The sequence below is a fragment of the Entelurus aequoreus genome, linkage group LG03 (assembly GCF_033978785.1).
Source record: "Entelurus aequoreus isolate RoL-2023_Sb linkage group LG03, RoL_Eaeq_v1.1, whole genome shotgun sequence".
NCBI lineage: Eukaryota > Metazoa > Chordata > Actinopteri > Syngnathiformes > Syngnathidae > Entelurus > Entelurus aequoreus.
The window spans coordinates 55853291-55866501 of NC_084733.1; the positions used below are offsets into that span (position 1 = coordinate 55853291).

Sequence of the window (13211 nt, forward strand, 5' to 3'; positions counted from 1 at the left end):
CTTGCCACCGAGGAGCTTTTTAACTACCTCAGCAACCTCAGCCCCAGAAATAGGAGAGCCCACCACAGATTCCCCAGGCACTGCTTCCTCATAGGAAGACGTGTTTGTGGGATTGAGGAGGTCTTCGAAGTATTCCCTCCACCGATCCACAACATCCGCAGTCTAGGTCAGCAGAACACCATCCTCACCATACACGGTGTTGATAGTGCACTGCTTCCCCTTCCTGAGGCAGCAGATGGTGGTCCAGAATCGCTTCGAAGCCGTCTGGAAGTCGTTTTCCATGGCTTCCCAGAACTGCCTCCGCGACCGCTGAAGCCGCACACCGCTTGGCCTGTCGGTACCTGTCCGCTGCCTCAGGAGTCCTATGAGCCAAAAGAACCCGATAGGACTCCTTCTTGAGCTTGACGGCATCCCTCACCGCCGGTGTCCACCAACGGGTTCTAGGATTACCGCCACGACAGGCACCAACTACCTTGCGGCCACAGCTCCAATCAGCCGCCTCGACAATAGAGGCGCGGAACATGGTCCATTCGGGGAAAGAATGTGCATGTTAATATGTACTAATCTAGTTTAGTCTATAGTAAAAAGTACTGACACCTGTCATTCGCACTAACAGATAGTTGACTTTCTCCAACATTTTGGAGTGCTTGTATGTTTTTTTTATTTTTTATTTACCCCGACGGTACAGTGCATCCAGAAAGTGTTCTCAGTGCTTCACTATTTTCCACATTTTGTTATGTTACAGCCTTATTCCAAAATTAAATACTTTTATTTTTGTCCTTAAACTTTTACTGACAATAACCCATAATGACAATGTATTTTTTATTTTTTTTTATTTTTTGCTGAACAAATCAGGCTTAAACAAACTCTTTGTCATCTGTCATGTCAACAGCATCCTCTCGCTCTCCCTCACCTGCACCCACACACTAATGGCACTTAACCACTGATGCGTTTATGGCCACACAAAAAGTCGGACAACTCCAACACCACACAAAGTGTAAATGCCAGGTCGAAGACTCCTCAATCAGATTTATGGATATTAATCATAAAATGATCTTACTAGATTTGAAAATGCTCATAAAAAGATATATTTTACAAACCGAAAGTTACGAGAATGTACACTTTATCCCATGCTTACTTCTCATTGTGCAACATAAGAATGTTTTAAGGGGAACAAAATGTGATCTCTGAAAGGGGTACACATTCTTTCCAAAGCAGGACCCCCATCCAGACATAGTACATAGCTCATGAAAAACTATATATTTTTTGTTATTTTTACTGTAAATTGGCCATATCACTTATATTCCAAAATAATCTCAATAAAATGTCTTCTGTCATTTGATTATTATAATAAAACATTCAACTTGTTATTAAGTCAGGTTCGGGACAGGTGTGATGTTGCTCACTTGTGCGCCACTGAATGCTCAGGGAGATTTTGCGTTTGCTCAGAAGCATAAAAAATTAGAGGGAACATTGCGTGCAGGTATAGTAGAAAGCGCTAAGTAAATAAAGGCCATTTACCATTTTACCAAACAATATTGGCTGTAAACCAGGCTGTCTCATATATGGCAGGTCAGCAGCCATCATCCGGATTAAAACCAACAAGGACTTCTGCCATCCAGTCCAGCTTTAGCACCTAATACACCCTGAATCATTCATTCCCTGGTTAGCACAATCACACACATGCACATGCACATGCACACAAACACACACACACACACATACACACACATCCGTAACATCACACTCAGTGGCACAAAAACATCTGTCAGTCCAGTAGTCTTCTTATCTTCCTGGGCCATGTCACTGCTCTCCCACATGAGGACAAAAGCAGTTGTGGTGTATTGTGGTGCACACACACACAAGAACGCCACTTTGGCCTTCACCGTGTTCAAACACCACCTGAGGAGATAACCAGGTCCCCCTCCTACATCGCCCGTTTTTTTTGCAGCACAGACACAACAATACTAATAGCATGGTGTGTGTTTGTTGGCGGTTATTGCTGCAGTAAAATGTGTATTTTGATTTGGTGCCGCCAATATATTTAAGATACGTATGAAGCGACTCCTGATGGAATAGAATTTACCGCAGTTAAGATGCCATACAATTGTATGATCTAATACAGAGGTCCCCAAACTTTTTGACTCGGGGGCCGCATTAGGTTAAAACAATTTGGCCGGGGGCCGGGCTGTATATATATATATATATATATATATATATATATATATATATATATATATATATATATATATATATATATATATATATATATATATATATATATATAGTCGAGGTTTCTGTGGTTTATCCGTTTTACAGTGCTCAATACCGGGGTAGAGCGGAATATACTTTAGGTCAGGAAAAAACACAGAGGCTATTTCATACCTACAAGCCCGTTTTGCAGGTTTCTCTGCTCTTCAGGGGATTAAGCCTAAATTATATTCCGCTTTAGGTTTTAGATTTAAAAAAATCCCCTGCAGAGCAGAGAAACCTGTGAAACAGGCTTGTAGGGATGAAACAAGCCTGTTTCGCAGGTTTCTCTGCTCTTCACGGGATTTAAAAATATCCCCTGAAAGAGCACACACTTTGCCGAGCGGTAGAAAATGGATTAGAAAGGACAGATTTTTCATAATAATAATTTAAAAAAATATATATATATTTTTTTTAAAACTTGGGACTTCCAGCGGGCCGGATTGTGGATGCTGGTGGGCCGTAGTTTGGGATTTAATATATGAGTAGGACTTACCTTGTATGCGGTGCAATTATACAGTAGACTTTGTTACCCCGTTTCAATTAAAGGGGTACTGCACTTTTTGGGGGGGAATTTTGATTGTCATTCACAATCCTTATATAAGATAAGCACACATGTTTTTCTTTTTTGATGCATTCTTACTAGTTAATAAATGCTACCAATAGTCTGCTTACAATGGAGCAAAGTCTTGGCAAAGTCGAGATGTATCAAGACTAACGTTGACGTGGAGACGTGTGCTGCCTCACAGCAACTCCATAGCTGCCGTACACACATTTCTACAGGCTGTGATTCTTTAGTGACACAGAAGTGATGCTGGGTAACAGTTCACAAAAAAAGTGCAAACTTTTACTTCTCAGACTGATTGATGTGCCCATCAGAGACATATGAAAAATAACTCCCTATATGATTTGCATATTTATAGGGGGGCGTGGTTTGGGCGTGCCAAGCCACGCACACGTCTGCGGCTGATTCCACGTAGATTGCGATGTAACAAAGAAATATGGTTGGATTTGTGCGTGCGAACACTTTAATACATCTGAACTTTTACTTGTGTACACCGTTTTCTGGATTTAAACTTACGTCTATTTTTAGTAGGAAAGTCATTCAACCGTTATTACATGAGGCCCCGGGTCAATGCATACACCAGTGCAAATATGAGTGAGGAGACTCAGGAGACAAAATACACCCTGATGGGACTTCATATAAAACCAAGGTAATGTGCATGTATTGTAGCTATGAATTCCAGTGTTTATGGATGTAACAAAAGCGTTTCACACAATCAATTACAATATTTTTATCCAAAAATTAGAACAGTATGGCATTGGATGGTTGGTCTTAAACTGCAAAGGAAGCTACTTAACCAACAGGAAGCAATACGTGAAGCAATGGGAACACACATCTACTGTGCTAAATATACCCTGTGGCGTACCACAGAGATCAATACTGGAACCAAAATTGTTCAGTCTTTATAAAAATTATATTGGTAATGTTACAAAAGACTTAAAGTTACACGAGTAACATTTGCGGACGATACAACAGCGTTTGGATCAAGACAGAACACACAGAAGCTAATACAAATAATAACAGAAGAAATTAACTAATTAAAAAGATGGTTTGACAAAAACAGATTATCTTTGAATCTCAGTAAAACTAGAATAATGCTATTTGGTAACAGTAGAAGAGAAAGTCAAACGCAAATACAAATAGACGGAGTAGACATTGAAAGAGTAAATGAAATCAAATCCGTAGGTGTAATAATTTATGATAAAATGAACTGGAAATCTCATAAAAATATACAACATAAGGTGGCAAGAAATAGATCAATAATGAATAAAGCTAAATGTGTATGCACCTGGGGATAGGTTGATTGTGTGAATATGAGTGTGATTGTTGTCTGTCTACCCCCACAACCCCGAGAGGGACAATCGGTAGAAAATGGATAGATGGATGTATTGGACCAAAAATCCCTTCAAATTCTTTACTGCTCGCTAGTGTTACCATATCTGAGTTATTGTGGGGAAATAACTACAAAAGTATGCTTCAGTCACTAACCGTGTTACAAAAAAGGTTACAATATTACATAATGTTGGATATAGAGAACATACAAATCCTTTATTAATTGAATCACAAATATTGAAATGCCATGATATAGTGAAATTGCAAAAAGTTAAAATAATGTACAAAGCAAACTATAAGCTGCTACCCAAGAACATACAACAATTCTTCTCAACAAAAGAGGAGAAATATAATCTTAGAGGAAAATGTAATTTAAAACATTTGTGTGCACGTAAACATATCAGTAAGTGGAATTAAATTATGGAATGGATTAAGCAAATAAGTCAAACAATGTACTAATATGATCCAATTCAAGAAACTGTTCAAACTCAAAGTGTTACAAAGTACAAAGAAGAAGAACCATGATAACAATTCTGAACTTTTGGAAAAATATTATTGATCTCACCATATGAAATACAACTGTAGGAGCCTAAATGCTGTTTGAGTTAATTTACATATTTTATGGAAGGTGCTTTATGTTTATTCAGCCAAAATGGGACTATTTACTTTATTTGCATGCTTAGAATAATTATTACATTTGTCTAAATAATTTGACGACGTAACTGTTTAAATTGCATATATGGCGGAAGGATCTGTGTGGTAGGTGGTTTTTTGGACACAGTGCATTATGGGTAATGACAGTCAGGTGCGGGGGAATTGAGCCACACAGTTTTTTGACCTCACTCTTACTTTTTCTAACTCTTTTTTACTATAACAAACTCGCTTTATTTTGCCATTCATTTGTTCCCATGTCGTTATTGTTTTACGTTTTTGAATGATTAAGTTCACAAGTAAACTATACAAAACGAAGAGGAGCGTCTGGAGTTTTGTTTGTTGTCGCCGCAGCAAGCGGAGCAGGAGAAAGTAGAGGAGCGTCAAGCTAAAGGCTTCATTAGGAATCTACATTTTAGTCAAAAAACTTGCTCTTTGTGGATTAAGAGGAACGTGGAACCGCCTGACTGGTAAGGAACAGAGGAACAAGCCTGCAAGAGGACGCGAGCAGGTACGTGAGTGCACGCTGCTTGAAAGTGAAAGAGAGAGAGAGAAGCTCGTCCCGGTGCTATGCTGCGGCACATCTGCATTTTTATTGACTCGTTGTGGAAATATTGGCTTGTTATGGATGCACAAGACAGTGGAAAAAGGACAGTAAAAATGGCCGAGAAGGCTGTAGAAGAGCATAAGGCGAGAAAGATGCAGGCACGCAGGAGCGCACTGGCTCAATTGACTTGCTTGACGACGCGGATTGAGCACTTAATGGAGAAGGATGCTAATGTGGACGCTGTAAAAAATCAGCTTCGTGTGGACTTTAGTGGCTTGCAGCAAGAATTTTTGGATCTTAATTCTGATGTTCAGAAATTCATGTCTGAGGAGGAGTTTGTGGAAGATCAAAACAACTGGTTTGATCCAAAAAATAAAATGATGGAGGACTTTTTCTGGAAATGTGAGGAGTGGATGAAAGATGTTTTTAAGCGTGTTGAGCAAGCGGAAGAGTGCAATAGACAAGTGTCACCTGCAGATAGTCGGTCTACATCAACAAAGCGGACCGCTAGAAGTCAAAGTAAATCTGCATCACGAAGCGGAAGTTCATGTTCTTCATATTCTTCTGTCAGATTAAAGGCGGAAATGGAGCGTACATCATTGAGAGCAAAGGTGGCAGCTTTACAAGAAAAGCTGGCCATAGAACAGGAAGAAGCTGCAATAAAAGCTCGAAAGGAAATGCATGCAATGCAAACCGCACTTGCTGAATGTGACGCTAAAATGGAGGTTTTACAAAACTACGAAAACACACAAGAAGACGGTATCAATACAGCTGATGAGAAGGACGTTAGAAGACTTACTAGCCCTAACACACAAGTACCACCACCCACCTTACCAACATGTAGCATTATATATAATGCTCCCCCCACAGCTATTCAAATGACTACATTTGCACCAAAGACTGAAATAAAAGAACAACAAGCACTAAGACTTGATGGGCTTTGCCAAGCAATCTCTCAGCAAGCCAACGTCACAGAGTATCTCGTGAAGAGTCACAGGGCATCTCTACTTCCAGATATTTCCATTCCAACATTCAAGGGTGACCCCCTGGAATACAAATCCTTTATCGGGGCCATAGAACATGGAATTGAAAGCCGCACTAGTGACAACCGGGATCGTCTTCAATTTTTGCTACAGTATACAAGTGGACAACCACATGTGTTGGTTAAGAGCTGCATCCATATGGAATCTTCAACAGGCTACACTAAAGCAAAACAAATGTTAAAGGAGTTTTTTGGTGATGACTTTAAGATAGCAGAAGCCTACATGACAGAAGCCATGGAGTGGCCAACAATCAAGCCAGAAGACGGTGTTGCCCTTCAGTCCTTCGCATTATTCCTCACAGGCTGCTCTAACACAATGACAGACATTAACTACATGGAGGACTTGGACAGCACAGCTAATATAAAGGCACTGACAAACAAACTTCCATATAAACTCAGGAAAGCTTGGAGGAAGTTTGCATGCGACTTGCAAGAAAGAACAAAGACAAGAGTTACATTTAAGGATTTTGTGAACTTTGTAAACCGGCAAGTCAAGTATCTTTTGATTCCGCTTTATGGGAACATAAAAGAAACCACCATGAACACGAAAGATTCTGTGAGACAGAAAATAAAACCATAATATGTAGAAACACTCAAACCAAAAAAGGTGTTTACAACGGTCGTTGTGCCCCCCAGGACAGAAAATGATAACCACATCATAACAAAAACACGAACAGTTTCAGTGGACGTTAGTGGAAAACCTTGTGTTTATTGTAATGGAGAGCAACACAGCCTTACGGTTTGCAAGAAATTCAAGAGCAAGCTACACAAAGACAAGATTGACTTCTTGAGAAGCAAAGGTGTATGTTTTGCATGTTTAAAGCATGGACATATGAGTAGTAGCTGCAAACAAAAACTTAAATGTCAAGAATGCTCTAGAAAGCATCCCACATTATTACACATTGGTCATAAAGACTTCAGAGAAGAAACCGCAAAGGACAATTGTGAACAGCAATCAATATCAAGTGCCATTGTACAAACAACTGAAACCTGTGGTGTCACTGGTGCCGGTAGAGAAGATTGTGTTCTTTCGATTCTTCCCGTGTACATCAAGGCACAAAAAGGAACCAAGACAGTGATCACGTATGCCTTTCTGGACCCAGGTAGTTCAGCTACTTTTGCCACAGAGTCACTGATAAACCAACTGAATGTGAGTGGACGCAATGTAAGCATCTCGTTGCGAACAATGGGAAATGACACTGTCGTGAACACAAGCATCGTGACTGGTTTGGAAATCAGCAACTTGGACGGAAAAGAGTTTGTGGAACTAAAGGAAGTGTATTCACAGAAAGACATTCCTGTCTCTAAGGACAATATTCCCCGACAAGAGGATGTTGATAGGTGGCCACACCTAAAGGAGGTGAGAATACCTAATATTCAAGCCAAGATTGGATTACTCATCGGACTAAACGTTCCCAAAGCGATGGAGCCACTGCAAGTGGTTAAAAGTGTGGATAATGGACCATACGCTGTGAGAACGATGCTAGGCTGGACAGTAAATGGACCACTCGGAGGTGGAAGTGACAGAACTGCAATTGACAATTTGACAGGAATTACTGCAAACAGAATCTCACTGGTGACGCTTGAGGAGCTTTGGCAGCTGCAGTTCAAGCACGACTTTCCTGATACTGGACAAAATTAAAACATTGAGATGTCAAAGGACGACCATCAGTTTATCAGTATGGTGTCTCAAACTGCAGTACTTAAAGATGGCCACTACAACGTTTGCCTTCCAGTGAGGAAGAATACTTTGTCTATGCCAAATAACAGGGCAATTGCAGAGCAACGCGCACTGAACCTACGGAAGAGATTTTCGAAAGACGTCAAGTTTTACCAAGAGTATGTGACGTTCATGGATGACCTTCTAAGAAAAGGTTACGCAGTAAAGCTTGAAGGTGAAGAGCGCAAACCTGCTGAGGGACGAACATGGTATCTGCCTCACCATGGAGTAAGACATCCAACCAAACAGAAGTTGCGTGTTGTCTTCGACTGTGGCGCAAGCTTTCAAGGTACTTCACTAAACCAACAGCTTCTGCAGGGACCTGACCTCACCAGCTCACCAATAGGGGTCCTTATAAGATTTCGCCAGGAGTCTGTGGCGGTTATGGCGGACGTGGAAGCCATGTTCCATCAGGTTGGAGTAAGCGATGAAAACACTGATCTCATGAGGTTTCTCTGGTGGCCTGATGGAAACTACGAGCTGGAACTCGTTGAACACAAGATGTTGGTTCACATTTTTGGCGCAACATCATCCCCAAGTGTTGCAACCTTTGCACTTCAAAAATGTGCAACAGACTTTGTGGACGAGTCTGGACAGGAAACCGCAAGGTCTGTCAACAATAATTTTTATGTGGATGACTGTCTTAAGTCAGTTGCTGATGTAGATATAGCCATTACCCTGTGTGTCTAGTTGAGTAAAATGTTGGCAAAAGGAGAATTTAGGCTGACAAAATGGTCAAGCAACAGCAGGAAGTTGCTTAACTCGATCCCAGAAAAGGAAAAAGCACAGGGTTTTCAAGATCTGGATTTGGATGAGGATTACCTGCCAGTGGAGAGAACATTAGGCATCCAGTGGTGTGCCGAAACAGACCAATTCAAGTTCAAGATCAACCTCAAAGATCTGCTGAAAGAGCTGAAGGAAAAAAGAAAAGAACTAAGAACATCAGAAGAAAGTAAGATGCTTGAATTCAAGAAAGATGTCGAAGGAAAGTGTCTGACTTGTGATGACATGACTAGAGCAGAAACAGAAATTGTGAAGTTCTGTCAAAGACAAAGTTTCAAGGAAGATTGGGCGATGCTGGAGAAAAATCAAAGAGTAAAGAAAAGTAGTTCACTTTTCAAGTTAAATCCAATTCTTCAAGATGGAGTTATGAGAGTTGGTGGAAGGTTGAGCCGTGCAGCAATACCTAACTACTCCAAGCAGCAAGCCATATTGCCTAAGGATTCACACATCACAAGGCTTGTGTTGAGACATATTCATGACCTAACAGCTCACGCCGGAAGAAATCACATGATGGCCAATCTACGTCAGAAATTTGGGATACCTGGAGCCATTGGAGCCATCAGAAGGTTTCTGTCCAGGTGTGTCATCTGTAAAAGACTCCACGGAGCCGCTGGAAAGCAACTCATGGCAGATCTACCAACATGCAGGGTCCTACCTGACGATTCACCTTTCACGAGAGTCGGTGTGGACTACTTTGGTCCGTTACAAGTGAAGAGGGGAAAAGGACATGTAAAGAGGTATGGCATCATCTTCACGTGTCTTGCTTTAAGAGCCGTACATCTGGAAGTTGCATCCTCACTCGACATCGATGCATGTCTTAACGCAATCAGAAGATATATCGCCAGAAGAGGACAAGTCAAAGAGATGTATTCCGATAACGGAACCAACTTTCGATCAGCTGACAGCGAAATTAGGAAATCAATCAAAGAATGGAACACTATGAAGATTTACGAACACTTGTTACAAAAAGGTGTCCAGTGGCATTTCAATCCACCAGCAGGATCTCACCATGGAGGAAGCTGGGAGCCGCTAATCCGTTCAGTGAGAAAAATACTGAGTGTCACCGTAAAGGAACAAGTTTTGGATGAAGAGGGTCTTTATACCTTGTTTTGTGAAGCCGAAGCAGTCATAAACGGCAGACCCATCACAAATACATCTTCAGACCTCAACGACTTGGAGGCTCTCACACCCAACCATCTGTTATTGCTGAAGGTCAAACCTGAGCTACCTCCAGGAGTGTTTCATCCGTACGACCAATATGCCAGTCGCAGATGGAGACAAGTACAATACCTTGCGGATATCTTCTGGAAACGCTGGTGTAAGGAATACCTAGCGCAGCTTCAAGAACGTCAGCGATGGTCTTCACCTAGAAGAAACTTTCGTGTTGGAGACGTGGTTCTGATCGTGGTCGATACTTCACCCAGAAATTCCTGGCCACTTGGAAGAATTTCAGAGACTTTTCCTGGTGGAGACGGACTTGTTCGTCTAGTTCAAGTGAAAACTAAGACTAACGAGCTTCGTCGCCCTATTACAAAGCTATGTCTTCTTCAAGAAGCAGAAGATCATTAAAGTATGGCGATGAAGCAAAGACCTCAAGTTGAATGGGGCAAAGGACTACAAGCTTCTTTGATAAGTATTAAGGCTATTTAGGCACCTTGAATTTGAGTTAACACGTTTAAGTAATTGTTTCAAGGACATTGATAACAATTAGGGGCCGGTAATGTAGGAGCCTAAATGCTGTTTGAGTTCATTTACATATTTTATGGAAGGTGCTTTATGTTTATTCAGCCAAAATGGGACTATTTACTTTATTTGCATGCTTAGAATAATTATTACATTTGTCTAAATAATTTGACGACGTAACTGTTAAATTGCATATATGGCGGAAGGATCTGTGTGGTAGGTGGTTTTTTGGACACAGTGCATTATGGGTAATGACAGTCAGGTGCGGGGGAATTGAGCCACACAGTTTTTTGACCTCACTCTTACTTTTTCTAACTCTTTTTTAATGTAACAAACTCGCTTCATTTTGCCATTAATTTGTTCCCATGTCGTTATTGTTTTACGTTTTTGAATGATTAAGTTCACAAGTAAACTATACAAAACGAAGGGGAGCGTCTGGAGTTTTGTTTGTTGTCGCCGCAGCAAGCGGAGCAGAAGAAAGTAGAGGAGCGTCAAGCTAAAGGCTTCATTAGGAATCTACAACAACTTACTGCACTATTTATTGTTTGTTAATTTATTTTTTTATCTTATTATTTATGGAGTATATTGTGAATACGTTCAGAACAGGATGTGAACAAAAGCATTGTCATGGACTAAATAAGCTCTGCTTCTTCTTACTCCTTTTTGAACATGTTGAAAAGAGAAACTGGAAATCATGATGTGTCAGGTTGTTATTACTTGTTCAAAACAAACTCAAACCATAACCATAACCTTATTGCAGCACGATGAGTTTAAAATACCATTCATCCATCCATTTTCTACCGCTTGTCCCTTTTGGAGGCGTGGGGGTGCTGTAACCTATCCCAGCTGCGCTCAGGCGGAAGGTAAAGTAGGTACACACTGGACAAGTCACCAGCCCATCACAGGGCCAACACAGGCAGACAACATTCACACTCACATTCACACACAAGGGACCATTTAGTGTTGCCAATCAACCTATCCCCAGGTGCATGTCTTTGGAGGTGGGAGGAAGCCGGAGTACCCGGAGGGAACCCACGCAGTCACAGGCAGAACAAGGGAATTGAACCCACGACTTTCTTGCCTTGAGGCACGAGTGCTAACCACTGTGTCACTGTGCTGCCCATTTTAAATGATAATGGGAATACAAAACAACCCTGTTTTTATCTCCAACTATATGCACTGGCAGTGAGACGATACGTGCTGCAGCCTTTCGTGCAGATGGCAGTTTGGTTCTTGGTCAGTGCCTTAACACCCAAACCTTGAAGCTCTCCATTGGTGATCCCAAGTCCGGGAAAATGGAAAAAGGGTCACGTCAGAAATGTAAAATCTAATCCATGCGATAGTCAAAAGTGAAAGACAACCATGACCGCTATGTCAAATAATACCTTTGACACAGTCGATCGTTACGATGCTTCAGTAATATCACTTCTTTTCTTCTATCATTTTAGTTCACAGAAGCAGAATTTGGCTTAACTTGTCTGACCAGCTTCACCTCCCACTCACGCACAACACCCTGCCCTTCTGCCTCCCTCCCTCCCTCCATCCTTCCTTCTATTCTCACATGCACTGTGTGCTTTGGAGCTGCATGCTCACTGTCCCGAAACATGATGAACCATTCGCCCCTGTGGGAATTCTTTCTCCTGGCAACGAGCTAGCGTCAGCTCTCTTTTGTGTCCTTCAGCCACATGCAACTACATCTGCAGCGGCAGCAGCAGCAACAGAAGAAGAAGAAGATGCTACAGCAAGACAACGCCAGGAAAAGTTCTCCTTTGAGTCCACATTGAACAACTTACGGATTGTTCTGCTGCATCCAGTCATGGTCCGCCGCCCTGCTGCCTTCAGTCGCATTCTTCTTCTCATCTCTGACTCTGTTCTGATGCTTGGAGCCACACTTGACCCCCAGAGGACTTCCCAGGCAAAACAAAGGGATTAACGCTCAACTTTCTTAGGGTACCCTCGCTGTGAGTATGCTTCTTTTTCTTGTAATCTTCTTTGTGTGTCATAGTCTCGGGCGAACTCGAAAGTGATTAATAATAAACTTGATGATGACTGCTCAAAGGCTTTGACCTGGATTTCACAGGAAATAGCAGCACAAGTGCATGTCTGAGAGGTCTCAGCATGTATTTTTAATGTGCACTTTAACCTCATTGAATGCTGACGGAAACGTGAGTGTGTGTGTGTGTGTGTGTGTGTGTGTGTGTGTGTGTGTGTGTGTGTGTGTGTGTGTGTGTGTGCGTGTGCGTGTGCGTGTGTGTGTGTGTTCACCTGCTCCACTGGAACACTTGATTAAAAGTGCATACACAGCAAAACGTGTATGCACATTACATACATGTGTTTTAAATGCATGCAGAAAAAGATTACTCTTCGTAGTTAATGTTAATTAAATTTGCTTCAAAGTCCCCAACTAATTGAAAATGACAAAACACACAAGGATTAAGCAATAGCGCCTGATTTAAGAAAGTCCCTTCAGCCCTCGCGGATCATTTTGCACCAAATAAAAGCTGTTTCTAATCCAAACATTAAAGAATTGCAAATGCCATTTTTGAGCGTTTCAGTAACAAGTCTACCTGCAGTGGCTGTTTGCGCCATCAGCGAAATAACATTTTCAGAAGATATACTGTATGTCCTGGAATTATGC

At 41.5% G+C, this 13211-nt stretch overlaps 1 protein-coding gene across 1 annotated transcript in view; it reads left to right on the plus strand.

Annotated features, from left to right (window-relative positions):
- LOC133646648 (muscarinic acetylcholine receptor M5-like) overlaps positions 1–13211 on the plus strand; it is a 141043-nt gene that overhangs the window by 77954 nt on the left and 49878 nt on the right. Inside the window, exon 4 of the mRNA XM_062042233.1 lies at positions 12255–12534. The gene's annotated coding sequence lies outside the window, so the exon portion shown is untranslated. The remainder of the gene's footprint in view (positions 1–12254; positions 12535–13211) is intronic.